The following is a 27,700-nucleotide window of genomic DNA, read 5'->3' on the forward strand; positions in this document are numbered from 1 at the left end:
TTAACTCTTTGTTTGTTTCCTATTTTATTTATTCCATCCATAATCTTACATTTAGGGTTGTTTGTTTCACAACTGCTCTACCTCAAATTACTGTCTTGCATGCCTCTTATCCACTGTGCCACATAGATAGACAAAGTGTACATTCTAAATCCCAACATTCTCCATCATAGATTCATAGGTTCATAGATTAGTACTATGCTAGCTGCCCTTGTGGGCAATTTTAAGCCTAGCTGATTACCCCATGTGAGACTCACCCTACAACTTCTGTGTGTAACACCTTAACCATTATGCCATCTGTAGCGTGTATAAGTAGAGGAAGGCCTTCTCTTGCTCAAGTCAGCCCTCCTCTACTTATTCTTTCTATCTTGTCCTTCCAATCAAACTTCTCCCATACTTTGTGTATTAGTGTCAATTGTCTAGCCTACATATGTAATTGTATTTCTTAACCGTTACAGCACAAAGGGTAATATCTTTCATTTTACAATTTCATTCTTGACCATGAGGAAGATTATTCTACTCTGCCTTATGTGTAACATTTCTTTAACTCTTTCTTCTAAATGATATATTTCCTGATCTAATTTTATATACCATTGGGTATGCCTTACTTCGCACACATTTGTCTCCATTCTGATCTCATGTTTATTGGTTCTTAGGTGTATATAAGGGTAACAAGTATTGGGGCCTTTATAAGCTTAATCATGTATCCAAATGTATTCCATGAGTTTTTTGAGCCTTAGTGGTTATTTAAAGGGATATATGTATCAGTTCATAGGTGTATCCCCAACTTTCGATCCACTTTCCTATTCATGTTGTAAAAGACTTGTTACAGAAGAATCTTAGACCTAACTGCTTCAAAAATACGAATGGCTTGGTTGTTAGTCTAGTATACACTTATGGACCTATAAATCTTGCACTATCTTACATATACACCTTAAAACAATCTCTAAGGCACATATACTTGTGGGATACACTTTGCATGCTTGACTAGGCTTAAAAAAAGCCTAAGTGGTAGTTAGCTTAGTATACACCTGTGAACCTATGAAACTAATTACTCTTTTTAATTGTAACATATGGTCATCCAAAATAGCATGCAGCTTTTCTTCATACCCCTTTCTTTAAAATATATTTTATTACCTGCATCATTTTTTTAATCAGTAATAAGAATAAATATTGTGACAGAGGACACCATCTTTCTATCTTACCACTTCAGATAACTCTGGATTTATTGTTATTCTACCTTTGTGTGGATTAGATGAGACTTCTACTCCCTGTAACCATCTTCCTTTTCCACTATCTGTTCAACTATTTCCATCACAAAGTCTCATTTTACCTCATCAGTTGTTTTGTGTGCCTGTCAGTATAATCCCTTTGGAAACACTATTATTATAGCTTTAGTCATGGATGCCAGCAGTATGCACTTTTCCAGTATGACATCATACATCTTTGCCATAGTCCTTATTATATCTATCCCACATATTTGTAAATTCCCATTGGATAACCACTTAGTCCTCCAGCTTTTCCTCCTTTCAAGTGCTTTATGTCCACCAGAACATCACTTGTCAGTCGTTTTGTGTATTTCTACCTTCGCTTCCTCTAAAATCTTTTTATTCCATACAAAATGTATCCTTTCCTCTGTTTTTACACTATAAATCAGTACCTTATGTTTCTTATTCTTTAATTTCCAGTCTACCATTTTCACATCTATTTCTCCCTTTACCCACAAATTTACCTCTTTCTTCTCAATTCTGCATCCGTCTCTTTTCAATATTCCTCACCTTCCCTTGTTATTATTTTATTCTGCCCTTTTGAACTCTAATACCCTTCCTTTTCCTGTTGTAGACCTATATAACTCTTCCTTCATGTGTTTATCTTATTTTTTCACATTTTCTTTCCCTTTCTTCACATCCTGTATGTCACGGTATTTTACAGCTCCATGCTGCTTTCATTCCATCCCATCAGTGACCATCATCCCCATCATGCTCACTCAACAGAACATGGTCTGAGCCTGGTCTGTGTAGTATCCTTTGACCTCTAGTAAGATTAGAAAGAGTCTCAGTAGATAAGATGCTCTGCTTGCTTACCTGAAGTCATGTCTCAAAACTCTCATTTTCTCCACCAGCACCTTTTGACATCTTCAGTGCACCTCTGCTTTCCCATATAACCTATCCAACTCTGGCTCTAGAACTTTATTAAAGTCCCCCTCCCTCAATTATACAACTATGTGCCTTTTGTCAGAACTTTCCCATTTCCTATATTCATTACTGCAAGACTGAATCACTATGAATTGCTCACTTTTCCAATTTTATACAAAATCCATCTCTTTATTGAGTCTTTTGAGGCATTATGGTACTGCTTATGCATTTTGGTCACAACATTTAACTCCAGCCACATGACCCCTTTAAAGTCTCCTACCACTCCCACCTTCCTACCAACATACTTGTGCACCATTTATTTATGTCTCCCAGGACCTTCCACATCTGATCCTTTCTTTTCCTTTTCTTCTTCCTCTCAGGCCTTGCAGCAAGTCATTCTCCCACCCTTTCCTACACTATTGTGCAATCATCCTTTGTCCTCTCCCCCCTGCATAACTTCAAAACCCCCCTTCCTGCATGCCAATACATTCTCTCTCTCTCTCTCCCCATTTGGACCACCATATGACACCAGCATAGCCCATGCTACTGCCCTTCACACATTTCCTACTCTACCACCCCCTTCACCCACTGCATACATCTCCCATGCCCACCCAAAAGTATTTCAAACCAGTTCCAGTGAACCCTCTTTTGGCCCCTTAACACAGAATACCCCTGGCCAACAATAGCCTTTTTCCTTCAGATCTACAGCTTCCCTCTTCTTTAGCACAAGTTCCTACTGGAAAGCTAAGTTTATTTTTTCATGCAGCAACTTAGCCAAAACCCTCCACCCTTTTAACCTGAATGTTAATGTCTGCCCACTTCCCAAAATGCAACTCTCATCTCCTCCCTCTCCTACTTCTCAAGGCCTTCCTGACCCTCCTTTGGAGACCCTTAACTATGTTGACCCAAAATATCAAGCACATGTCCCTCTCTAAGTGGCCTAAGTAAATTACAGCCACCATAGGGCACCACAATGAAACAAGCAACCTGTACTTCTGTGCCTAACCAAGTTCTGTAAACTCACATCGACTATAACTTGCTGCTCTACATGCCCTGTCCCTACACATTCCCAATACCAATAACCATGCACTTTTCTGTTTTTTACAAACTGATAGCCCTCCCCCTTTGGACCTTCATTTCTCTCCTCACTTTTAACAATATGTACCCACTGGCTGTGCATCCAAAGAAGCTACCTGCATGCATCATAGAGCTATGCGCAGAACCCCATAATAAAGCCATGACCCACATTTACACCTTTTTAAAGCTTCATATGCTCCCATGACTCATTATGAAGCACATAACCTCCAAATAACATTACATGCTCCTAACCTCCCCCTCTTTCCCATAATCTTTAACTAATATTTGCAAAGTCCCGCACATATAACTTCACCACACCATTCCATCATGCAGTGCAACATACACTTTCCTATCCATATTATGTAAGAAACCACTGCATATGACCCTAAACTTTCTTCATAGGTTCATAGGTTCATAGGTGCATACTAGGCTAATGGCCCTGGAGCCTTTACAAGCCCAGCCCATAGGATTACCCTGGCATCATGCCACCCGACCTTAGTTCCCAGTGCCTCTGTCAAGTAGAGCCACTGGAGTGATCCCCAGGGTGAATTTTCTATTTCCCAACCACTCATCAAGATTTCTCTTGAAGAGGGCAAGTGAGGTGCTCTGCTTGACATGTATGGGAAGTCTATTTCAGTCCATGGGCAGTCTCTGAGTTATAAACCTGTCCCTCCAGCATGTTTGGTTGATTGTGGAAATGAGGTTGAGGTCTCTGGAGCGTGTGGTGTAGAGGGATTGGGATTTCCTTAGCTGTAGCATTTCTAACAGAGCTGGGTCAGACATGGCTTTGTAAGTCAAGCAGAGATCACCTCTAAGTAGGTGATATGAGACAGAGAATAGTTGGAGTTTTTTGAGTCTGTCCATATAAGACAAGTGTTTAAGGCCTAGGATCCTCTTTGTGAAGTACTTTTGTGGCCTCTCCAGTTGTTTCAGGTGTCTAGTGAGGTACATGCCAAATGGGGCAATGTACTCAATGATTGGCCTAATGAGGGAAGAGTAGATGGAGACAGTAACTCTTTCTTCCTGGATGCAAAACTCTTTGTAATGAGATGTGCCATTTCTGACCACAGTGGCAATGTGGTGGTCAAAAGAGAGGTTGCTGAAAACCTGTGTTCTCAGATCTCTTATCACACCTTCTGTGTTCAGTGGACTACCATAGATGTGGTAATTCAAGGGAACTGTTTTTTTCCCAAGGGGATGATGACACATTTTTGGCATTGAGCTTAAGGCCATGGTTCTGACACCAGTCACTAGTCTCAGTGAGCACTTTCTGTAGGATGTCAACATCACATGGGGGGTTAATAATACCTCCCAACTTGCAATCATCTGCGGACTTTGTCAGTCATAGTACCTTCATGTTGGCCTGGACTTCAGAGAAGTAGCTACCAAACAGGAGAGGACCCAGGACCGAACTCTGTGGGTCTGCAGTCTGACTTGGAGTCAGCTACTTTCACACTGTGGGTTCTATCTGTGAGCCAGTTTGCAACCCACCTAGTGATATATGGGTTGCTGCCTAGCTTAGTGAGTTTTTCTATGATTCCTGAGTGGGGAATGGTATCAAAGGCCTTGGCCAGATAAAGGTAGGCTGTATGAACCACCTTGGCTTCATCCACACCTCTGGAGACTGACTCAAAGAAGTTGACCAAGTTGAGCAGGCATGATCTACCCTTCACAAAACCAAATTGTATGGGATCCAGAGTTTGGAGAGTCCCTATATCCTTGTTTATTAGGTCCATGACGATGCGTTCCATAGCTTTGCATATCAGACTAGTCAGGCTAATGGGGCGATAGTTCCCAGGGTCTGTAGTCACTCCTCCTTTGTGGAGAGGGATGACTGTAGCAGTGCACCATTTGGTAGGGACAAAGCCTGAGGTAAGGCTGTGATTGAACAGGGCACGCAGGTGAGGTGCGAGTTCACTCTGTAGTTCATGTAGAACACAGCCAGGGATATTGTCAGGTCCCATAGAAGCTGTATTCTAGCCCTTGGACAGTGCTGTTTTAACCTGTGCAGCAGTAATACTGGGGGCCTGGCAATCTACTGGTATTGTGATTGATCCTTTGAGGGGGAGAGGGGTAAAGTTGGCACTGAATCTGTTGGCCAGTATATTGGCAATATCTGTTGCCTTGGTATAGGAGGTACAATTGTGCAGTAGCTCAGAGCAAATCCTGGTATTGCCATGGAGATTCTTTACATAACTATAGAAGACCTTGTGGCTGTCTTTACTATCTGCTGCAATTCTGTTTTCATAGCTTTAGAGGATTTGATGAGGGATCTCAACTTTTGTTGAGTCTGATAAGGGAGCTTTTCCAGTCTTGGGACTTTACCTTATTCCGCATCAGTTTCCTCCTTCTGTTATATGGTTTGTTTATGGCAGGGGACCACCAGATTGGTTTCCTTTTTTTGGAGGAGAACGTCTTGGTTCTATTGGGTATGGCGAGATCCATGCATTTGTGTACATGTTCATACAGTGCATTGGTGTATGGGTCGGTGGTCATGCAACTATTCTCCATTTGCATGAGTGCCATGAAGTTAGCCACCTCTGTTTTTAGGAGCGCAAAGTTAGTTTTTGGAGAAGTTTTTCATAGTGGTTACCTTTGCAGGGGCAGTGGGAGGGATGTGGATTTCCAATGTGATTAGTTTGTGGTTGGATCTAACCAGGGAGAAGTTGACTATTGGTATTTCCCATGTTAGTAATGACCAGGTCAAGGATATTTCTACCTCTAGTGGGAGTAAGAACAAGCTGGTCCAGGGCACTGGAATTAATGAATTCCAGGAATTGTTGGGCAAGTGTATTGGTACATGAGTAGTTTTCCCAGTTAATGGAGGGTTAGTTGAAGTTGCCCAGTATGAGAGTGTTAGATTGGACCCTAATATTTTCCAGGGTGCTTAGGAACACGGAGTGTGAGTCTTGGGACATGGTTGGGGATCTGTAGCAGGCTACGACCTGAGTCAGTGTTTTACCCAATGTTAGCTGCACCTGAGTATCTCAGATGTGTTATGTTTGGCTACCAGTCTAGAGGTGTGCACATCCTTTATGAATATGGAAACACCACCGTCTTTGGAGCTTCAGTCCAAGTTCTGGAGCCAGAAAGAGTAGAATGAGTTATAGCCTGGTAGTGCAGGGGTGCTTTTTGCTGCCTTGAACCAGGTCTCAGTTACAGCACAAATAACAATGTTCTCTATTTAAAGGAGTGCTTCGAGTGAGTGCATTTTGAGATTTAGACTTCTAGCATTGAGCAGCATGACCCTCATATTGCATTTATTTGTATCTGTTACAGTGGTAATTTGGTCTTTGGAACACTGCCTAGAAAAGGCACTATTGGGGTGGCAAGAGCTTTGGCTAGTATCCGTAAGCTCAGGGCTGACAGATGCAGTCCATCTCTGGCAAAGCACTGAGGCCTGTCAATCATGTCATCCCAGGCAGACAGATAATGGATCCCCTTAGAATGACACCAGAAACTTGGCCAATTGTTGAAATCAATCATTTTTTGCATGTACTGTGGTATCATTCTGGGTGATGGTAGGATGCTGTTAGGGCTAGGGTCATACTCGCCTGCGTTACATAATCTGAGAGCACCTCCATGTCTCTTTGCATGTAGTCCAAGGAGGTACATCTCAGGTCATTCACACCCACATGTACAATGACAGAGTCATACTTGTACCTGTTGTTGAGGGACCTGAGTGCATGCGTTATGTGGTGGAAAATGGCACCTGACAGGCAGCTGACTGTTACTTTCTCCTTATTAAACCAAGTGAGTGGGACATCAGTGTGCCTCACTATCGAGTCACCTATGACTAGTGTGTTGGGCATATTGTTTTGCCTTAGGGGCTTTGGTTGAGTGGCACACTGTTTAGGAGAGTTATGTTTCTTGTGATTAGTGTTGTGTTGTGGTGGTCAAGTGCGTTTCTGCCTTGGAGGTCTCTGCTGTTTAGGTAGATATTTAATGAAAGCCTCCGCAAAAGTGGTTGTGTGGTTTGTTATTTTATGTGAAGGCAGCACTGGTGTGTGTTTTGGAGGGCTATGTGCTCCATGTGGTGTGGTGGAAGTGTTGACCTTCTCCTCTTGACCAGCTGTTCTGGTCTTGGCTGGAGAGTGCGTGGCTTCCAGTTTGGATATATAAGTACATCTATCACAAGTCTGAGGGTTGGGAGGTAAGAGGAGAGGGTTGTCAGTGTACATGAGGCAGTTGCTACATTACCTCAGGATGCCCAGGTTCACCAGGTTAATAGGAAAGCACAGGGAACTGACTTTTAGACATGCCTGGAGGGGTGGGCATCCCACTAACGTTTTCTCTGATATCCAGTAATACAATCTCTTTACTTTTCCAGCTGTATAGTTGGACCCTGTTTATCCAATAAGACATTTCTTTGACCCTTTCAAAACAATCATTTGGTCATTTACAGCAACTATTAATTTAAAACAACTGCACAGCTGATTTTCAAAACCTACAGTTATGAAATAAAGCTAACCATAGCTGGGTCAATAAACAGTTCATTACTGCATAGAATTTCTCCACCAAACAAAAAGTTTATAAGTACACTTAGATGCATTTTTAACAGTGAAGGAAGAAAGAAGCATGAATGAACAGTTTCCTTACACAGCACTCAGACAGACAACTATGACGCAAATAAACCCACAAACTCTTGCCCTCCCAGGAAATGACAAGCTCAGTATTACTTTCCCAATCATTTACTCTAAAGGAAACCTTCAAATTTCTTAAGATGCTCTATGCCTATTGCAAGAACATTTTAATGAAAACTGTGCTTCTAATCATAGCAAGTGCATTTGTTAGCATAATTTCTAAGAACATAGCAAAAAAAAAAAAAGGTAAAAGAAACTTTTTATTACGACAAACACCATGTCCAGTATCTATTTTCATTGGTGGAAGGGTTACAAAATCCTGCCATTTATATAAGATTAGCTACAAATGTTTCTATCCAAACACATTTATATACTTAACATTATAAAGCTATGTCAAACCCACAGCTGTTGGACATGCTCCACTTAAAGAAATCCCAATCCCTCCGAGCTACATGCTCTAGGGACCTAAACCTTGTCAACACAATAAACAGAACATGCCGGAGGGATAGATTCCTGTCCCAGAGACTTCCCATACTCCGGAATAAACTACCTATCTATATCAAACAAAGCTCCTCATTAGCACTCTTTAAGAAAAATCTTGATGATTGGATAGGAAACAGGAAATTCACCTCGTGGATCACTTCTGTGGCTCTGCTCGACAGTGGCAGAGGAAAATAATTTTCTTGGGTGGAAAAAGCCAGGGTACCTTTTTGGCTGTGCTTGTATAGTCCCTAGGGCCGATAGTCTAGTACCTACCTATGAACCTATGAACCTGCAATAATATGTAAACATAGAATGGACCGGTGGTTTTACAAAACACTCTGTTAAATATTAATGTAGCACACACCCACACAAGCTCTTTCATGCCACCCCAACTTATTTACTGCATTTACGCCCTATTAGGAAGGTACAGACACTGCAATATTTTATTTGTTTATTTATATTTGGGAAAGTCTGATTGGGTAGAAGTCCCTTTTCTTTGGAAGCCCATGGAGAAAAGTTCCACATAACACAATACATTTTCTTGAAAAGAGCATTATATACTTTATGTTACAATATGCATGCATATTTCACCGTCGAGACTGCTTGTTTTAGAAGATTCTGTGTATAAATAAGTTTTATCAAGATAACAAGTAATACATCTGGTAAATGTAAACCAAAACCAATGCTGAGAAGTTAAAATAAAGAATAAATAATAAGAGGAGATAGGTGTAGTTAGTTGAGACAGACCAGAATTTATGCATAAGGTTGTGGTGGAATTTGAGAGGTGGAAAGAATGGGGGTTAGGTGTATCTATAATCAGGCTGTTTGTTAATAGTTCATGAATTGGAAGGTAAATTGACAAGATTGGAAGAGATTCTAGATTAGAGAGTGAGGAATTCATTCTATGTTGTGCAACAATTAAACAAAGGTATGACATCAAAGTCCAGGGAAGTCATTGCTGTTCTTTGTGTTTCACTGTTGCAGTCATTACATTTGGGTTATCTGCCGGCAGGTAGCCCTCAGCCATCCTGAAGAGTCTTCGCATTTCTGCATCAGATGCTGTTGCTTCTTCCATGACGTTAGGTCGTCAGGGGTATAAAACATGCAGCTGATGCCATTACATCAGTCTTTCTTGCCATGCAGTGCCAGAAGCAGAAGCAGTTCGCAAGTGCCGATCGGCCGACTCCTGAAATTTTCGTTTTCGAGTTTCAGACCCGAAGTCTTCAAAAAAGACAAGTACCCCATTGGGGATCCTTTTTTCTTGCTCTAACCGATGTCAGAAAAAATTAACAATTGTCTTGCCTGTGGAAAGCAAATACCTCATAGAGATTTTCATTCTTACTGCATCACCTGTTTAGGCCCAGACCACGACATCACTCACTGTCAGTTTTTTGCCTTGTTCAACACCCAAACTATTCATCGTTGGGCTATTTTTGTAGCTAAATACTTTTGTTCTTGATCTCCGCACTCCAAAATGGCTTCATTAAGCCATCCAGCTACCGATCTTTCGAAAAAACATAATGATAAAGACAGAGACAGACCGCATAGGTCCAAAACTGCCGACGATGCTTCCATTAAGCTAGTCACCAGTCTGCTGGTACTCAGTGAGGCGCTTTCACAGCCCCTGATACCCGCTACTACAGATTCGCAGGCCTCTTCTGAGATCCATTCGGGGTCCGTTATGCTGTGAGATACTTCTTCAACTATGGAACCTGTGGATGTCTCTACCTTGGATGGGTCCAGAGTCACTGTGCAGGCACCAGCTCCTGAGGGTGTATTCAGGCCTACAAGACTTTCATATTAAACCTACAGCATCATTTCCAACTAGAAGTACCGAATTCCTCAGGCCTAAAATTCGCACTATGCCTAGAAAACTTACAACCAAACCACATACTCAGCCCCATATGCCTCAAAAACAAATGCTTAGAATGGCTGAAGACCTTATTACCTTAATTAGGGAAAGCCAGCCTTCCCCCTCTAAGAGACCTAGAATTGATTTTCTTTCTGATTCTTCTGATCAGGAATCTGATATCTCTGCTCCTTCTGATTACCAGGATTTGCCCTAATCTACTTATGAGGATTCTGATGCAGAGGATTCCATTCCCTCTGCTTCCCCTCCAGAAGATTTTTCTTTTGGTGAAACCTTGCATACCCTTAGGGAGCATTTCCGCTGGGAAAGCCAGGACTATTCTGAGTCCAAAAAGAGACTTAGGGAATTCTTACTCCTGCCTCAACACAGGCCTCTAGCTATCCCTCATGTTCTGGCTATTGTAGATGATGTTTTCTTGGAATCTAGCCTTACCCCAGACACTTTGCTTCCAGCTCCCAGAAAACCTGACAGGTATTACACAGGTTCATAGGCTGGTACTAGGCTATCTGCCCTAGGGCCTATACAAGCCTAACCATAACAATTCCCTGGCTATTTCTTCCCACACTATTTACTTCCTTGGACCCCTGTCTAGCAGGATGACTGACGTGATCCCCGGGGTGAATTTTCTTTCTCCCATCTAGTCATCAAGGTTCCTTTTAAAGAGGGCCAAAGAGGCACTCTGCTTGACATGTATGGGCAGTCTATTCCAGAGTCTGAGGAGTCTCTGGGTCAGGAACCTATCCCTCCAGCACGTGCACAGAGTATCTGACTCTCACAAGTTCCTCTTCAAAAATCCTACTGCTGATCCAGAGACCATTTCCCAAAGACCAAAAGGCATTAAGGCTACTACTGTTAAAAATCCTACCCCTTCTGATAGGGATTCTAGAACCTTAGACAGATGGGGCAAGAAGGTATACATTTCTGCTACTTTGGCCATTAGGGCTTTAAATTGACAGTTTCATATGTTAAAATATCCACAGCATATTATGGGACTACTTAAACCGAAAATTATGTTGATTCCTGACTGCTGAACAAAAAGAATTGCAAGATTTAATGCATTCTGCTGAACAAGTTGGTAAACATACTTTGCAATGTGGTTTTGATGCATTAGAAGCATCTTGCAGGGCTGCCGTCACTGGGTCTGTACTTAGAAGGCATGCTTGGCTTAAGGAACAAAACTTGCCAGATCATGTTAAAGCTAAATTACTGGATACACCCTTAAACCAAGACCGCCTTTTTGGCAACAAGGCAGAAGAAGTCCTCAAAAGGATGGAGGAAAAGGCTAAATCTATGAAAACTGTTAAAGAATTCTTACAAGTACAGCCTCCCAGATTCAGTAGGTATTAGCCTTCAAAGACCTGGTCCTTTCCAGTCCCTGCTAGGCCTTCTTAGTCCCTACCCAGGAGCAGCAGACCACCAAGACTTCAGTCTCAGGCCATACACACAGATCTAAGCAGTGGAGGGCTCCCACTTCCAAAGCAAGGAGTAGTAAGCCACCCCCCTATGGAAAATGGCACAATGACTTACCCTTAACCCTTCCAAGCCCTGCTCAACTACTTGCTCCCTTAGGAGGAAAGCTCACCCTGCATGCAAAAAACTGGGAACTCATTACCCAGGACAAATGGGTTTTGAACATAGTTTCCCGAGGATACAGATTCCACTTCAACACACTACCACCCCCAAGTGGTTGGCCAGACCTCCACCCAAATCAATGGGTGAAGGCCCAACAGCAGGTTCTCTCTCTTCTCAGTATCAGGGCTATTCAACCTGTCCCAGCAGAACAAAGGGGACAAGGTTTTTAGTCAAGACTTTTTCTGGTGCCCAGAAAAGAAAACTCCTGGCGTCCTATCCTGGACTTCTCTATTCTCAACACCTTTCTGGTGGTTCCAAAATTCAAAATGCTAACTCTTCAACAGTTTTTTCCTATGCCAGCCAAGGATGCCTAGCTGGCAACCCTAGACTTAAAGGAAGTTTACCTGCACATCCCAATAAGAGAAAGCTGCAGAATATACCTGCATTTCAGGGTGGGCTCCATGCACTTTCAGTTCTCAACACTTTCCTTTGGCTTATCTACTGTGCCTATGGTGTTCACAAAGTATCTAGCTCCAGCCATTGCATTTTGCAGACAGAGAAATATTCAAATTTATCCATACTCGGATGATTGTCTGATTCAGGCAGAAAGCCAGGATCTGCTATTACAACACCTGGCATTTGTAAATAAACTTCTAACTGCACTGGGGTACACCATCAACGAAAAAAAAATCACACCTAGTACCCTGCCAACAGATTGTATTCCTGGGAGCAAGCTTGAACACAACTTCCCAGATGGCATTCCTCACTCTGAAGAAACAAGTGTATTTGACAACCTACTTCAAACTACTGGCCACAAAAACCCAGCTATCTGCAAGAAAAATACTGCAAGCTCTGGGGTTCATGGCCTCTTGCATTTTGCAAATTCCATATGCAAGACTGCATATGAGGAAACTCCAATGGTATCTAAAAAATCTATGGTGTCAACATTCTCAGGACATAGAAATAATGATTCCTATCATTCCTTGTCTAATGAGAGAGTGTCTTTGGTAGGCTGAGGCCTACTACTACAACAAGGGACTCCCTTTCACTCTACCCCCTTCTGCCAAAATGCTAATGACAGATGCATCAGACTATGCATGGGGGGGCTCACATGGCAGGGCAGTGCATTCAGGTCAAATGGAACCCGAGACAGATGCACCTGCACATCAGTCAAAAAGAAATGCTAGTCCAGAATGTTCTGACAGCCTTCAAATACCTTATTCTTCCAGGACAACTATTGGTAAAGACAGACAACACCACAGTTATGTGGTACATAAACAAGCAGGGGGGAACCCACTCCTACCCTCTCTGCAGACTAGCCATGGCTCTGTGGAACACAGCTTTGAGCTGCCAAGTGCACCTACAAGCTCAATTCCTGCTAGGCAGACTAAATTCATTGGCAGAGGACTTAAGCAGAAATCTCATGGAAAATATTCAACCTCTTGAGGAACAAATGGGGGACTCCAGAGGTAGACTTGTTTGCCTCCCCTCAGAACTACCAATTGAATAAATTCTGCACCAGAGCTCTGCACAGTCAAGCTTGGAAAGTGGATGCCCTGTCCTTTACCTGGGAAAGCCTCTCGGTTTATGCCTTCCCCCCTCTGCCTCTCTTCTCGAAGGTTCTATTAAAGATCAAACAGGACAAGCCAAGGACAATACTGATTGCACCAGACTGGCCATGCCAGCACTGGTACCCCATCTTGCACAGCCTGACACTGCTACAAACATGGCACCTGCCTCAGACCCTTTCCCTGCTGTCCCAGCAGGCGGGCCAGATTCTGCACCCTCCGCTTCAAACCCTGAACCTTGCAGCCTGGCTAATTCCATGAGCTCTCCTCTAGCATCCCTCAGTAAGCATGTGCTGGATGTCATTCTAGAGGCACGGAGGCCTAGTACTAGAAAATCATATTCTGAAAATTGGAAAAGATACTGTTCCTGGAGCCAGGCTCAGGGGATGGGCACAACAGTGCCCAGTTTACCTCATATTCTAGATTATTTAATAGAAATGCTCCACAAGGGCCTATCCTTCTCATCAGTTAAGATTCATGCCTCTGCCATTTCAGCACATTATAATACTGAGCCACCCCTCTTCTCTCAATCCTTGCTAAAACAATTCCTTAGAGGGGCCAAAACTTTAAGACCCTCCAGGAGAGATCTCACTCCAGCCTGGGACCTTAACTTTGTATTGGAAAAGCTCACCCCCCCCCCCCCCCTTTGAGCAAGCTACTACAGCAGAGTTGAAATTCCTTTCTTGGAAAACAGCCTTACTTCTAGCCATCACTTCAGCAAGAAGAGAGTCTGAATTACAGGCCCTCATGTCAGTGGAGCCCTTCATTATCTTCCATGCGGACAGGGTTTCCCTCAGGACTAATCCATCTTTATGCCCAAGGTGGTGTCTAGTGTGGCCCTAAACCAGTCCATTCATTTACCTACTTTTTTCCCTAATCCTCAAAATAAAGGGGAACAAATACTGCATTCTTTGGACATGCATAGACAACTTAGATTCTATTTGGGCAGGATGAAGCCTCTCAGAAAATCTGACCAGCTGCTAGTTAGCTTTGCTGCAGGGGCAGAGGGGAAGGCCATTTCCAAGCAAACCATTTCCAAATGGATAGCCCATTGCATTAATTTCTGTTACAAGCACCATGAAAAACCTACCCCATGGGATAAGATCATATTCCAACAGGGCTGCATCTACCACTATGGCATTTCTCAGACGAGTCCCTACCACGAACATCCTGGAAGCTGCTACCTGGAGCTCTGTACATACCTTCACCAAGCATTACCACCTGCCTATCTTTTCTAAACCCAGAGCCAGATTTGCCGCAGCAGTCTTACAGGGCTTAATTGCTGGCCCTACTTCTCTTTAACTACCTTCTCCCTTCCTTAGCTTTGGGAATCAACCCAAATGTGATGACTGCAACAGTGAAACATGAAGAACATAGTACAGTTGTGTACACTTACCATAAATGTAGATGTTTGAGTGTATTTACTGTTGCAGTCCTGGTTTCCCTCCCTCCAGCTTCCTGACTTCTCTTGGCTCTACCTTTCCTTATTGTTTGGTATATATTTTATCTTGCATATTTGCTTTTAGATGGGGAGGTACCATACCATATAATTGCTTCCTATTGTGAGAGTACCTGACATCTGGGGCAAGAAAAACTGAAGTAATGGCATCGGCTGGATGTTTTCTACCCCTGGCAACCTGACGTCATGGAAGAAGCGACATCATCCATTGCAGAAATATGAAGACTCTGATATTCAGGCCGGCTGAGGGCTACCTGCAGGCAGATAACCCAAACGTGATGACTGCAATAGTGAATACACTCGAACATCTACATTTATGGTAAGTGTACACAACTGTACTTTCCACTGTATTTGGCATTCATCAGACCTTTCATTGAGTACAATGCCACCCTTGGTATGTACATAACCAGGCATGTCCAACAGCTGGAATGTCCGCAGATGTTCCTCACTAAAAGAATACAAGGCATAAGTAAAATGTCCTATGCAGACCTCCTCAAGGCCTTATTCCTGTATTCTGTCTGGTACAGGCTGTTGAGGGGAGATCTATGCCTGGCATACAGGACATTGTCAGACCCCACTCTGATGGACCTCCTGCATATCCAAAAATCAAACAGCACCAGAATTAACCATTCCAAAGACTTAAACCCTACCTGTGATATAAATAAGACCTGTTGGAGAGACAGGTATGTATCTCAAAGACTACCTCTTCTTTGGAACAGGCTCTCCATCCATGTGAAGCAGAGTTTCTCCCTACCCAATTCAAGTGCAACTTGGTCAATTGGATGGGGAACAGGAATTTCATCCCTCATTTGGTGTTTCTAATGGATACAGGCCCCTGCTTGTAAATGTTTCATCTCCTAAGTCCCTGCTTAGACTTATCAAGGGTACTAGCACTTGTCAGAGATTTGAGATACATGTCTAGGCTTAAAATGGCCCTTGTGATCATTAGCTTAGTAAACACCTATGAACCTATATGGGCAAAGGGCTGAGCAGCTAAATTAGCTGCAGGAGTGACAGGGTTAACATTATTAGTAGAAGAAGAATATAGTATAAAGTACGGGGACAGGAAAGGAAGTATAGTTTGAGATATGAATGCAGGAAAAAGAAAAATATTAAAGAGTGGTCAAAAAGTTGGCAAAGTGAGTCAACAACTTACAATGAACAGGCAAAAAGACTTGAAGACAGTAAACTTGAGCAAATTAGCGAACAGAACACTATAAGAGAATACTTATAAAAAAGGCAGACGTTTTATTTAAACCAGATAAATGTTAGCGCTTTCGGCTAAATCGAATATTTAGCCTTCCTCAGACAAACAGCAGAATGTGAAAATAGTCTTCCTTACATACAAACTTGAAACCAATCAGAATGAAATGTATTCCTTAATTACACGTAACCTTGACTACCTTAAAGCAAATTGATATGTTACATGTATAACTTTTAAAATTCAAATAAACATATATTTTAAAGTATAAATAAGGATAAAATACTTTGTATATATTTTTTATACAACAAAAAGCAAACATTGCCCTGTCGCCGAGGTCTTTATTTACAAAATCATTTGCCCCAGCGTTCAGTGGTAAATATATGATGTTAACCATGTTGCTATATGTTGCACCTTGTACTAAAATATATAAATATTCCAAGTAAATAAAAATAAAAATACTACCATGAAAAACTCGTGAGAAATGCATATAACAATATATATGATATAATAAACTTGCCATTGTTCAAGAAATATGTATATATTATTAATAAAACATATATAAATATATGTTTTTATATATATTTGTTATACATATCGCCTGTATCAAGCTGAATATGAAGAACCTTGACAAGTTCGATGTTAAATCTATAATCAAAAATCTAAAAGTAACATTGTGTTACATCTATACATTACATATTGTAAACTAAATCATTAGTCCAAGAATTATACTTTAAAATATATGTTTATTTGAATTTTAAAAGTTATACATGTAACATATCAATTTGCTTTAAGGTAGTCAAGGTTACGTGTAATTAAGGAATGCATTTCATTCTGATTGGTTTCAAGTTTGTATGTAAGGAAGACTATTTTCACATTCTGCTGTTTGTCTGAGGAAGGCTAAATATTCGATTTAGCCGAAAGCGCTAACATTTATCTGGTTTAAATAAAACGTCTGCCTTTTTTATAAGTATTCTCTTATAGTGTTCTGTTCACTAATTTGCTCAAGTTTACAGTCAACAACTTACACCAGAGATACATGTTGGAGAGAATGATGGCTTGATTAAAAATTACGATATCAGTTAAAATTACACTAAAGTGGAGAACTATCAGTGAGGAAGAGAAAAGTCACAGCCTCATTGTATTTGCCCCTCATCATACCTGTCACTGAGTACAAGGCCCCCTTTGGTAGGTACCTGGCCAGACACATGCAACAACTGCAACATTCACACAGGTTCCTCAAAAAAAGAATACAGGGCATAAACAACATGTCCTATGTCCTATGTCCTATGTCCTATGTCCTATGTCCTATGCAGATCACGTCAAAGCCCTAGCCCTATATTCTGTTGAGGAGCAATCTATGCCTGCCATACAAGATAACCTTGGATCCCACTCTAATGGTCTTTTTGCACGTCCATGAAACAAATAGCATCAGAACAACCCGATCTAGAGACTCAAACCTTGCCTAAGGACTTGCTGGAGGAACAGATATGTGTCCTAGAGAATACCCCTCCATTGGAGCAAGCTTCCCATCCAGATGAAGCAGAGCTTGACCCTTACCTATTAAAGAGTAACCTGGTCCAGTCGATGGGGAAATAAGAAATACACCCCATGTCTTGACATCTTGACCACTAATGCTTTACCTTGCATACAACCTTAAAATATACCTCTAAAAATCTAGCACCCACAAAAAACTTGGTGGCTACATTTGGGAAGCATGGCTAGGCTTGTAAATGCCCTTATGGTCATTAACGTAGTATTGACGCATGAACTTGTAAAGCTAAGATGTGCTTTTAGGAGGAATTTGAAGTGTTGTGGTTTATTCATTTCTCATACAGTTTGTGGGTGTTGGTTCCATTGTTTAGATGCCTAACAGTAATTCCCAGACGAACCTTCAGTTACCGTATGTTGGTCAGCATCCATTGCAGAATAGAGTAACCACAACTGTGTATCTAACCTTCTCGATAGGAGATATCAATCCTTCTTACTAGGAGATTTCAATTACCCAAGCACTTACATTTCTAAAAATGTATCTGCCCAGCATTTCTTGGACTTCATTGATACCACTGGAATGAAGGATAGTATAAAACTACCCACTAAATAGGCTGCAATAGCTGTGACTTGGTCATTTCCAACCTAACCCCGTGAATGTACCCCATCCTGCACCTCCTAGGCCCTGACTAAATCTGACCATGAAACAATCATTTTCTCACATTAACACCAAATGTCTGTCTAGAGGGACTTTTCTAGGGGAACCTACTTCATCTTGTAGAAGTTCTACTGCCAAATTCCCAGCAATCTCCTGCAAATGGCTCAAATGAGGAGGCTGATGTATTTGCCTCTGAATTTGCCAGCAGCTAAAGACTTGCATAAAAAAGTCTGCTCCTATCTGAGCTAAATATAATAGTAAATTCAGGAATAAATCCCTGTGGTGGAATTATTATATTAATAAACTGCATAGCTAAAGAAGGTAAGTAATTAAAAGATGTAAGAAATACCCATTTCCCTAGCTCAAGGCCACACTGAAACATGCCAGCAAAGAACTTAAGAGTTGTGTCTTTCGGCTTTTCCCGGTTAGGGGTCGCCACAGCGGAACTCCGGTCTGCTAATGATTGGCAGTAGGTTTTTACGTGCTGGCTTGCTGGGCCTAATGCACAACCTTCAACGAAGGAATGCCCATATACGTATGTCAACACACAGAAGACGCTCTAATTGAGAATCGAACGGACAACGTCTAACTGTGAGGCGACAACGCTACCGCAGCACCACCACCTCAGTCAGCAAAGAACTTAAGAGTACTATTAGAAAATACAAGGCAGATTATAAGCTTAAGGCCATTACAGGTACGAAGAGAAATGGCAATTCTTTCTACAGGTATGTCAGGAAATTAATAAAACATGTCCAGCAATGCACTGAGGTCATCCATAATAAGAATATCACACATTCTGATCCCAAGCATATAGACATGCCTCTCAACTTCTAAGAACTAGAAATCTGGACAAAGTCAAAAATAATAATGGGACAAAAGCCCAAAATCAGGGACAGATTTTAAGCATTGTTGTTATAAACTTAAAACAAGTTTCTAGAATAACAGTTTTTGTATTAGTATGTATTTTCTGAAATATGTGAAGTATGGAACTCAAATGTCTGCCATAATTTAATGACTTCAATCTTCACTGATTTGTCAGAAAACTACAAATTTTATGAGGAACACACAAAAAATATGAGCAAAAAATCTATCTTGACATTCTGTGGAATTCTGGACAGTTGAGAGGTATAGATTTAGCTAATATGTTAGTGGTCAAAGTTAGTGTTAACTTTATCCTTCCTTTCCAAATTTAATGCTCTTACTGTCCCTGAAAACTTAGCTACATTGGAATAAGTCTAAGAACCCCTGTCGAAGGCTGATAAGACTTCCATGAGACCAGACAGCGTACTAGGTTGTAGTTTCATCAGTACCAAATATTCATTTTATGGGCCTCCACTTAAACTGTTTAACCCCATACTATTCACATGGAGAACAGCCACTGTGACTGCCCTATGTAAGTGTGGCCCTTGTACAGACTTAGGTAATTACACTCCATTCATCTTAAGCAGACTTATTTGCAAAGACATGGAATGTATCATAGCAGAACTCATTTAAACAGACCATAGACAACTTAACTGATCTGGTCCAATAAATTTGGTTTTGTGATGGGGGAGGTGCTACCTCCTAAACCTAGCAAATCTTTTTGAAAAGGATACATAGGATGTGGACAGTGACTACTGTGTATACACTGTTTATCTTTAGCACTATCTCCCATGCTGATATTATTGAAAAATTAGACAAACATAATGTAAATACCTAAACTGCATGCTGGATTGTAAAATGGCTATCAAACAGATTACAAGTTGTAAAAATTGATGATACCCTCTTTGAATGTAAAATTTTAACTAGTGGGGCACCACAGGGATTGGTGCTGCACCTTTCTCAGTTTGGCATTTATTCTTCAAGCATCCGACCCAAATTCACAGAAGTGTGGTTGCCAGTGTTTGCTAATGACTGCAAGCGGGGTAATCTTATCCACACATCCATTAGTACTAAACAAATCCAGCAAGGACTAGAACATGCACATAGCTGGTGTACTGAAAACTGTCTCAGGTTAAAGAAAAAAAAAGTGCAGCATAGTAACATTTGGTGAAAAAGTCACTCCAGTCTCATATTTTATAAATGGTACTCATCTCTGGACAGATATGGTTATAAGAGTTTGGTTGCTTATGTGGACAATTTTCTCTCTCATTTGATCATCATATTTCCACCATAATGAGGAAATCCTCCCCCAGTTAATTTCCATTCAAGAGCCAAATAAGTCATCTTACCCATGTACTCTTCCCTTGTCAGACCAGTTATCAAATATAGTGCCCCCTTTTTATGGCAAACCGAAATAAATCACTCAACTGGAAAGACCCAAATGATTTTTAACTAAGAAAATTAATGTCCTTAAATCCTTCAAGGCTTTAAGTATCCCAGAAGATTAGCACAACCGTCTGTACTGGATGAGATGACAACCAAGGCCCCATCTACCTGAATTAGTGGTATCTTAGGTGGGGTGGATGTAACAAATCCCAGGGCACTTAATGGAAATATTAGGGAAAGTTTCCTGGTGCCCTAGCCAAATGGATTCAGGAATTCCTGCATTTACAGTTAAAAAATCAACTTGTCTTACCTTTTACTTTGGTCATTTTCCTTTTCAAGTGTTTTTCTCTTCATTGTCACTATATTTGGCAGACTCTCAGTGTGTTGTTTTCTAGGTAGCAAACATAAATAATTTATATTCGAATACCTTGGAGAGAAAAACTTCTGAATAGAATATTTGAATTCTTCTTTATTTATTTATTTATTGATTGATTGATTGACATTTGATTACTGGGAAAGTCTGACTGGGTAGAAGCCCATTTTCAGTGGAGGTCCAGGGAGAAAATTTCTTATTGCAAAACACTTTTAAGAACAATAATTTTACAATCTTCAAAAATAAAACAAAAACATCTGTAATTAAAATAATGTTAACAAATTAGACATGACATAAGAATTACTTAAGAATCGATACAAGTTATATGACAATCATTTAATATTTAGAGAAATTGTAGACAGTTCATAGAGAAATTAAAAGGAAATTAGTCTGATACAAACGAGAATTGCAATATGAAGTGAGGGAAAAACAGGCTTATGGTATATTTAGCGAGAAAGTCAGGGAAGAGAATTTGATAGCAGTAAGTAAAGAAGGGAGAGTAAGGAGGTGTAACGAATGAAAAGGTGCTTGCTTGCATTTAGGGATATAGTTTATCCTGGTTTTGAGCAAGAAGAGAGCCTGATTTTAGCTAGAGAGTCTTTCAGAGTGGTTTTGAAAGATGGGAGGGAAGATATAGACTCAATGGATACAGGTAAGGAATTACAGACCTTAGCAATCTTGTACAAATGCAAACAATGCACAGCTGATTTTGCTAGATTTGTAGACAGGCAGGAGTTTTTAGTCACTGGATTGCATTCATACCTCTCAACCTCTTTGAGCAAGAAATCTGAACAAAGCCATAAATAATGTGGAGACAAAGGCCCAACAATATTGGCAATTTTTAAATATTGAATGGCAACACACATGGCTGACTAATTACAAATAAAACACGTTTATTGCACAAAAATAAAAACAGAGTCAGTGAGCATGGTTGATCCATGTGAAAGCACTCACTGACTCTGTTTTTATTTTTGTGTAATAAATATGTGTTTTATTCATGACTAGTTAGCCATGTGTGTTGTCATTTGTTATTTTTGGACTACTCTGGACTTAATCTTTGGTGGTGTAGTTTTTGTTTCTTTTTTGGAATTTTTAAATATTGCTTTTACAAACTTAGAAAGTTGATAGAATAACAGGGTTTGCATTAGCATGAATTTTCTGAAGGGTGTGATGTCTGCAACTCAGATGTCTGTCATTATTTTCTGACTTCAGTCAATGATTTCCTAAAAAAACAATTTTGTGAAAAATGCACCAAAAATGTGAGGCAAAAATCTTGACATTCTGCACAAATCTGTACAATTGAGAGGTATGATCACATTGACTCAGATGTCTGTCATTATTTTCTGACTTCAGTCAATGATTTCCTAAAAAAACAATTTTGTGAAAAATGCACCAAAAATGTGAGGCAAAAATCTTGACATTCTGCACAAATCTGTACAATTGAGAGGTATGATCACATTGACTGAATGGGAATATAGTTGTATAAGATGTTTTTCAGTGCTAGAGTGACAGATGGAATCTGGATCATTTTATAGGTGATAAGATGCTGTGTATAAGTTAGTTGATGAGGCATTTTTAACCAGGTTAGGCTTTTCACTGCTATAAAGTGATGGGTACTGAAAGCGGTATGTGCTGCAAATTTAGCAACTTTATAGGTTCATAGGTTCATACTAGGCTATCTGCCCTAGGGCATTTATAAGCCTAGCCAGAGTGTGTTTGGCTTTCGCCACCCATTTTAAATTAATTTTGCTATGCCCTTTTTCGAGGTTAGTATACTGTGCCTCTGTCTAACAGTGACACAGAAGTGATACCCGGGGTAAACCTACTATCTCCCATCCACTCATCAAGATTCCTCTTGAAGAGGGTCAATGAGGGACTCTGCCTAACCTGGACTGGGATTTTATTCCAGAGTGAAGGGAGCCTCTGGGTTATGAATCTGTCCGTCCAGCATGTCCTATTTATTTCAGTGCTGAGGTTCAAGTCTCTCGAGCATGTAGCTCGATGGGATTTGGATTTTCTGAGGTGCAGCATGTCCATTAATTCCGGGTTGGACATGGCTTTATACGTCAGGCTCAGATCGCCTCTGAGCAGGCGGTATGCCACTGAGTAGAGCTGGAGTTTCTTTAACCGGGCAGCATATGGCATCTGTTTGAGCCCTTTGATCCTCTTGGTGAGGTACTTTTGGGGTATTTCCAGTTGCTGCAGGTGTCTGGTAAGGTACATCCCAAAAGGGGCATTGTACTCAATTATGGGCCTGATGAGGGATGAGTAAAGAGGCACGATGACCTCCCCTGATCTAGATGTGAATCCCTTCATGATTAGGTGGGCTATATAAAATGTTTTTCTAACCACTTTGGCCACGTGGTTTTCAAATGAGAGATTGCTATCAACTTGGGTCCCCAGGTCCCTAATTACTTCTTCCGTATTTAATGGATTACCACCTATGTGGTAATTTGTGGGCACTTTGTTTTTGCCAAAGGGGATGACTATACACTTTTTGGCATTTAGCTTGAGGCCATGGCTCTGGCACCAGTTGTCTGTTTCTATGAGGCCCTTTTGTAGGATGCTTGTGTCGGCTGGAGAGTTGATTATGGCACCCAGTTTGCAGTCATCTGTGAACTTGGTCAGCCACAGTCCTTCCATGTTAGTCTGTACCTCCGAGAAATATATACCGAACAAGAGAGGCCCCAGGACTGAACCTTGTGGGACGCCACTTGTAACTGGTTTGTAGTCTGACATGGCTCCAGCAATTCTAACCATGTGGGTTCTGTCCTTGAGCCAGTTTGCAACCCATCTAGTGACATAGGGGTTTATATTTAAGCTGGTGAGCTTATCTATAATGCCCGAGTGGGGTATTGTATCGAAGGCTTTTGCAAGGTCCAGGTAGGCTGTGTGGACCACCTTCCCCTTATCAATGGCCATGGAGACTGTTTCAAAGAAATTGACCAGGTTTAAGAGGCAGGATCTGCCCTTAACAAAGCTGAACTGGGTAGGATCCAGTGTCTGTAGGTCCCCAATATCTTTATTTGTGAGGTCCATGATGATCCTTTTGTTATTGTATTGTTCAGGTTTTAGTTTGTGTGAAGCCTAGAGGTTAGTAAAGATGGGAGCACCATAAAGAAGATAAGGGAGGAGATAAGTAGTGACAAATATAGTCTCTGTAAATCATCCCTAGTTTTTGATTAGTTTTTCTTATGCAATTTTGTATATGCATGTCAAATGTAAGATTATCATCTACTATCACCCCTAATAATTTGCTATGAGAAGTCACTTACATGGCTGTATTATCGAGACAGAGAAGACTTCAACTGTTTGTTCATGAGAGAGGGGTTTGGGGGGAAAATAGTAGTGGTTTGGTCTTTTTGGTTGAGCATAAGTTGTGAATTACAAAGCCATGTTTCAGTGACTGTTAAAGTTTCCTACATAATTTTTTGGAGACATAGCATGCTGTCAGAAGTGCAAATGAGAGTAGAATCATCTGCATATTGTATTAGGGTGGCCTACTGTGTGAATGTTTAGAGAGTGTTGGTGAAAATGTTAAAGAGGAGGGGACCAAAGATAGAGCCTTATGGTGCACTGGTGTGATTGGGAGGTAAGCAGACAGCACAGAGTGCCATTTTACTAACTGATACCTATTGGACAGGTAGCTTTTGAACCACAGAAGGGTGAGCTGAGAGACACCTCGTGAGGACATTTGAAGTATAAGCTTGCTATGAAAAACTGTATCAAAAGCTTTAGACAGGTCTAGAAATAAGGAGGAGACTAGTTTGCTGTTATCTGTAGCTTTATTGACAGTATCTATACAGGTTAGAAGGGGACTGCTAGTACCATGACAAGGATGGAAGCCATGTTGTGTAGGGAATAGGAGTTCTTCCTGTAGGAGTTAGTCTAGCAATTGTTTTAGAATACATTTAAGTATTTTGATGTGGGGAGATAAGATTGCTATAGGTCTTAAGTTATTAATGTCTGTTGAATTTCCTCCTTTGCGCAGAGGGATAATGTGTGACTTTTTCCAGAGAGAAGGAATGTGGATTCCTGAAGTGACCTAGTTATAAGGACCGAGACAGGATAGGCAATGCTCTTGGCTGCTTTTTAGGTACTCACTTGGAAGGTCATCATATAAAGAAGAACATGGCTTGAGTTTGTTTAAGAGTAGTTTTATATAGGATGTGGGCACAGATTTGAAGGTGGAAGTGGATGTTGTGATATGGGGCTGTTGGGCAGGGTTGGGATTAGTTGTGGAGGAATCCTTGGCTAGAAAAGTTATACTATCTATAAAATAAGAGTTGAACTGTATTGCAGTTTCGAGTGGTGAGTTATTGGGAGAGGAGTTTGGGTTGAAGTTTTGGCCAGGATGTAACATTTCTTTATTGGCTGTCCAAAGGCTTTTAGTGCTGTGTTTAGTATTATTCCGAAAGTTATCATAGTATAGTTTTTTGTCTTCATTTATTTGCTTTTTAGTACGATTGCAAAGCATTCTGAAGTTTTCAAGATATTTTGGTGTTTTATATTTTTGCCAGTCTTTCCATGTTTTTTCTCTATCCTGCATTAGCATTCTACTTGTTTTGGATAGCCAGATTGCATTATTTGTTTACGTCTCTTCCTTCTAGGAGGTGCAAGGCTATTTAGGATAGTAAGAAAAGTTGCATTAAATTCATTGACAGCATTGTGTAAAGGGAACATTTTTAGGAATTCCCAGTTAATAGATGATAGTGTAGTAATTTTTATTTATTTATTGGCATTTGTTGACCAGGAAAGTTCGACTGGATCAGAAAACCATTTTCAGCACAGGCCCTGGGAGAAAAGCTCCACACAAATCACAGGCATTTTAACAAATTAACAGTTGTGCATTTTAACTTTAATACAATATTATATACAATTGCAAAGATAACCAACTTAAGTAAACAGAGTAACACTCAAGTCATGGGTATAGTTTGTAGTTTGATATGCAGAATTTAAAGGGAGAGTTGCAGGATTCAAGAGAGAAAGGTTCGAGTGTAGGATTACAGAGACAGGGTGATGATAGTAATGAACATTTCTGGGTTAAACTTGGAAAAGTTGCATGCTGTTTTATAAGTATGCTGTTTAACTGGATATGTGAGATGTCTGATTATATAGACTGGGAGATGATCACTTACAGAGTCTGATATTGTACATGTGGTGGAGTATTTGCTAGGGTCTAACCTAGGATCCAGTGTAATAGGGAATTTGATGTCTTGCTATAATGTGTGAGGCTATTATTTAGTTGTGTGAAAGCATATAAGTTCATGCTAGATGTAGGGGAGATAAAGTTTATGTACAACCAATTGTCATTCACATCACCTACTAGTATTTTTTCTTCCGGAAGTTTTATGGATATCTAATGTAGGATATCTTCCAGTATAGCTATATCATCACCAGAAGGCATGTAAAGGGCAGTAATACGTATTTGTTTATAATTGTTTATTTTGAGGAAAGCAATAAGAAGCTCTGCTGAAATGAATGTTGGTAGGTACTGGGAAATATTAAAGCAATACCACCACCCTTCCTCTTTATAGGGTCATTACAGATGATATTGTAGCCAGGAGGTATAACTTTGGAGTCATCTGCGCTGGATTTAAGCTAAGTTTCAGTTACAGAAAGAGTGCGCCAAGCTTATGTTGGCTAATCCAGCCATATAGTTCAGCAGTTTTATTTTTTTATAGGTTCATAGTTCAGTACTAGACTAACTGCCCCTGTGAGCCATTTTAAGCCTAACCAGTTATCCCTTATGAGACTCAAACCCTGCACCTTGTGTTTGTAAGGCAAACACCTTATCCATTAAGCCAGTTTAATCCATTAAGTTTGTAGTTTGATATGCAGAATTTAAAGGGAGAGTTGCAGGATTCTAGAAAGAAAGGTTCAAGTGTAGGATTACAGAGACAGGGTGATGATAGTAATGAACATTTTTGGGTTAAACTTGGAAAAGTTGCATGCTGTTTTATAAGTATGTTGTTTAACTGGATATGTGAGATACCTGATTGTATAGACTGGGAGATGATCACTTACAGTCTGATATTGTACATGTGGTGGAGTATTTGCTAGGGTCTAACCTAGGATCCAGTCTAATAGGGAATTTGATGTCTTGCTATAATGTGTGAGGCTATTATTTAGTTGTGTGAAAGCATATAAGTTCATGCTAGATGTAGGGGAGATTATGGGCAGGATTCACGAAGGCTTGCACGGAGTGTAAGAGAGGTGTAACACTCCATGCAAACCTCACGATCCAGGAACAGCCCTAAACTCCATGTAAGAGACCAGCTAAAACGTCTCTTACACGGACTGGGCGTGGACATGCTAAATACCTCACTTGCAGCCGAAAGGTATGCAAATGAGGTATATTAGTGATCCACGAAGCAGAAACCAGCCCGTGTAAGAGACGTTTTAGCTGCAGAAATGTACTCAGTTGACAACTGAGTATGTTTCTGCAAATTTCACAACGGAGCCATGTCAGCTCCAAATAAAGGGTACATATATGTCAGGCAGCATGCCAATGGCCAAATATGTGGCCATTGGCAAGGTAACCCGTTGCAAAAATAATAAAAATATAATTTTTTTTTTAAACCCAGCTCAGCCCCGCACAAACGGGCTGCGCTGTATAAAACATAAAAATGAAGGTTATAAACCCACAAATGTGGGTTTTATGCAATACATGGAATGACAATGCAGGGACCAGCAGACCAAAAACAACATGGCCACCGTGTAGTGGTTGCTAAGGGGGGAAGCTGAGTGTAAGACATGTAACTAAGCATTAGTAGGCAATCTCATGTAAATGAGGGTTAGGATACTGAATCTCACAGTCACATAGCAAATGAGCACAGTCTGAGTAGTGTAAGAGATACATAAGGGGAGGAATAGAGTAGGAGATAGGTGACATCACAGGGGGGAATGGTAGAAAGAAATGCAGTTCATTGGAGGTCAGTGTAACATGACAGATGACAGACACAGATCAGGGAAAGAGGAGTGCC

Source organism: Protopterus annectens, chromosome 2.part1 (assembly GCF_019279795.1).
Source record: "Protopterus annectens isolate FY-2018-M chromosome 2.part1, PAN1.0, whole genome shotgun sequence".
NCBI lineage: Eukaryota > Metazoa > Chordata > Ceratodontiformes > Protopteridae > Protopterus > Protopterus annectens.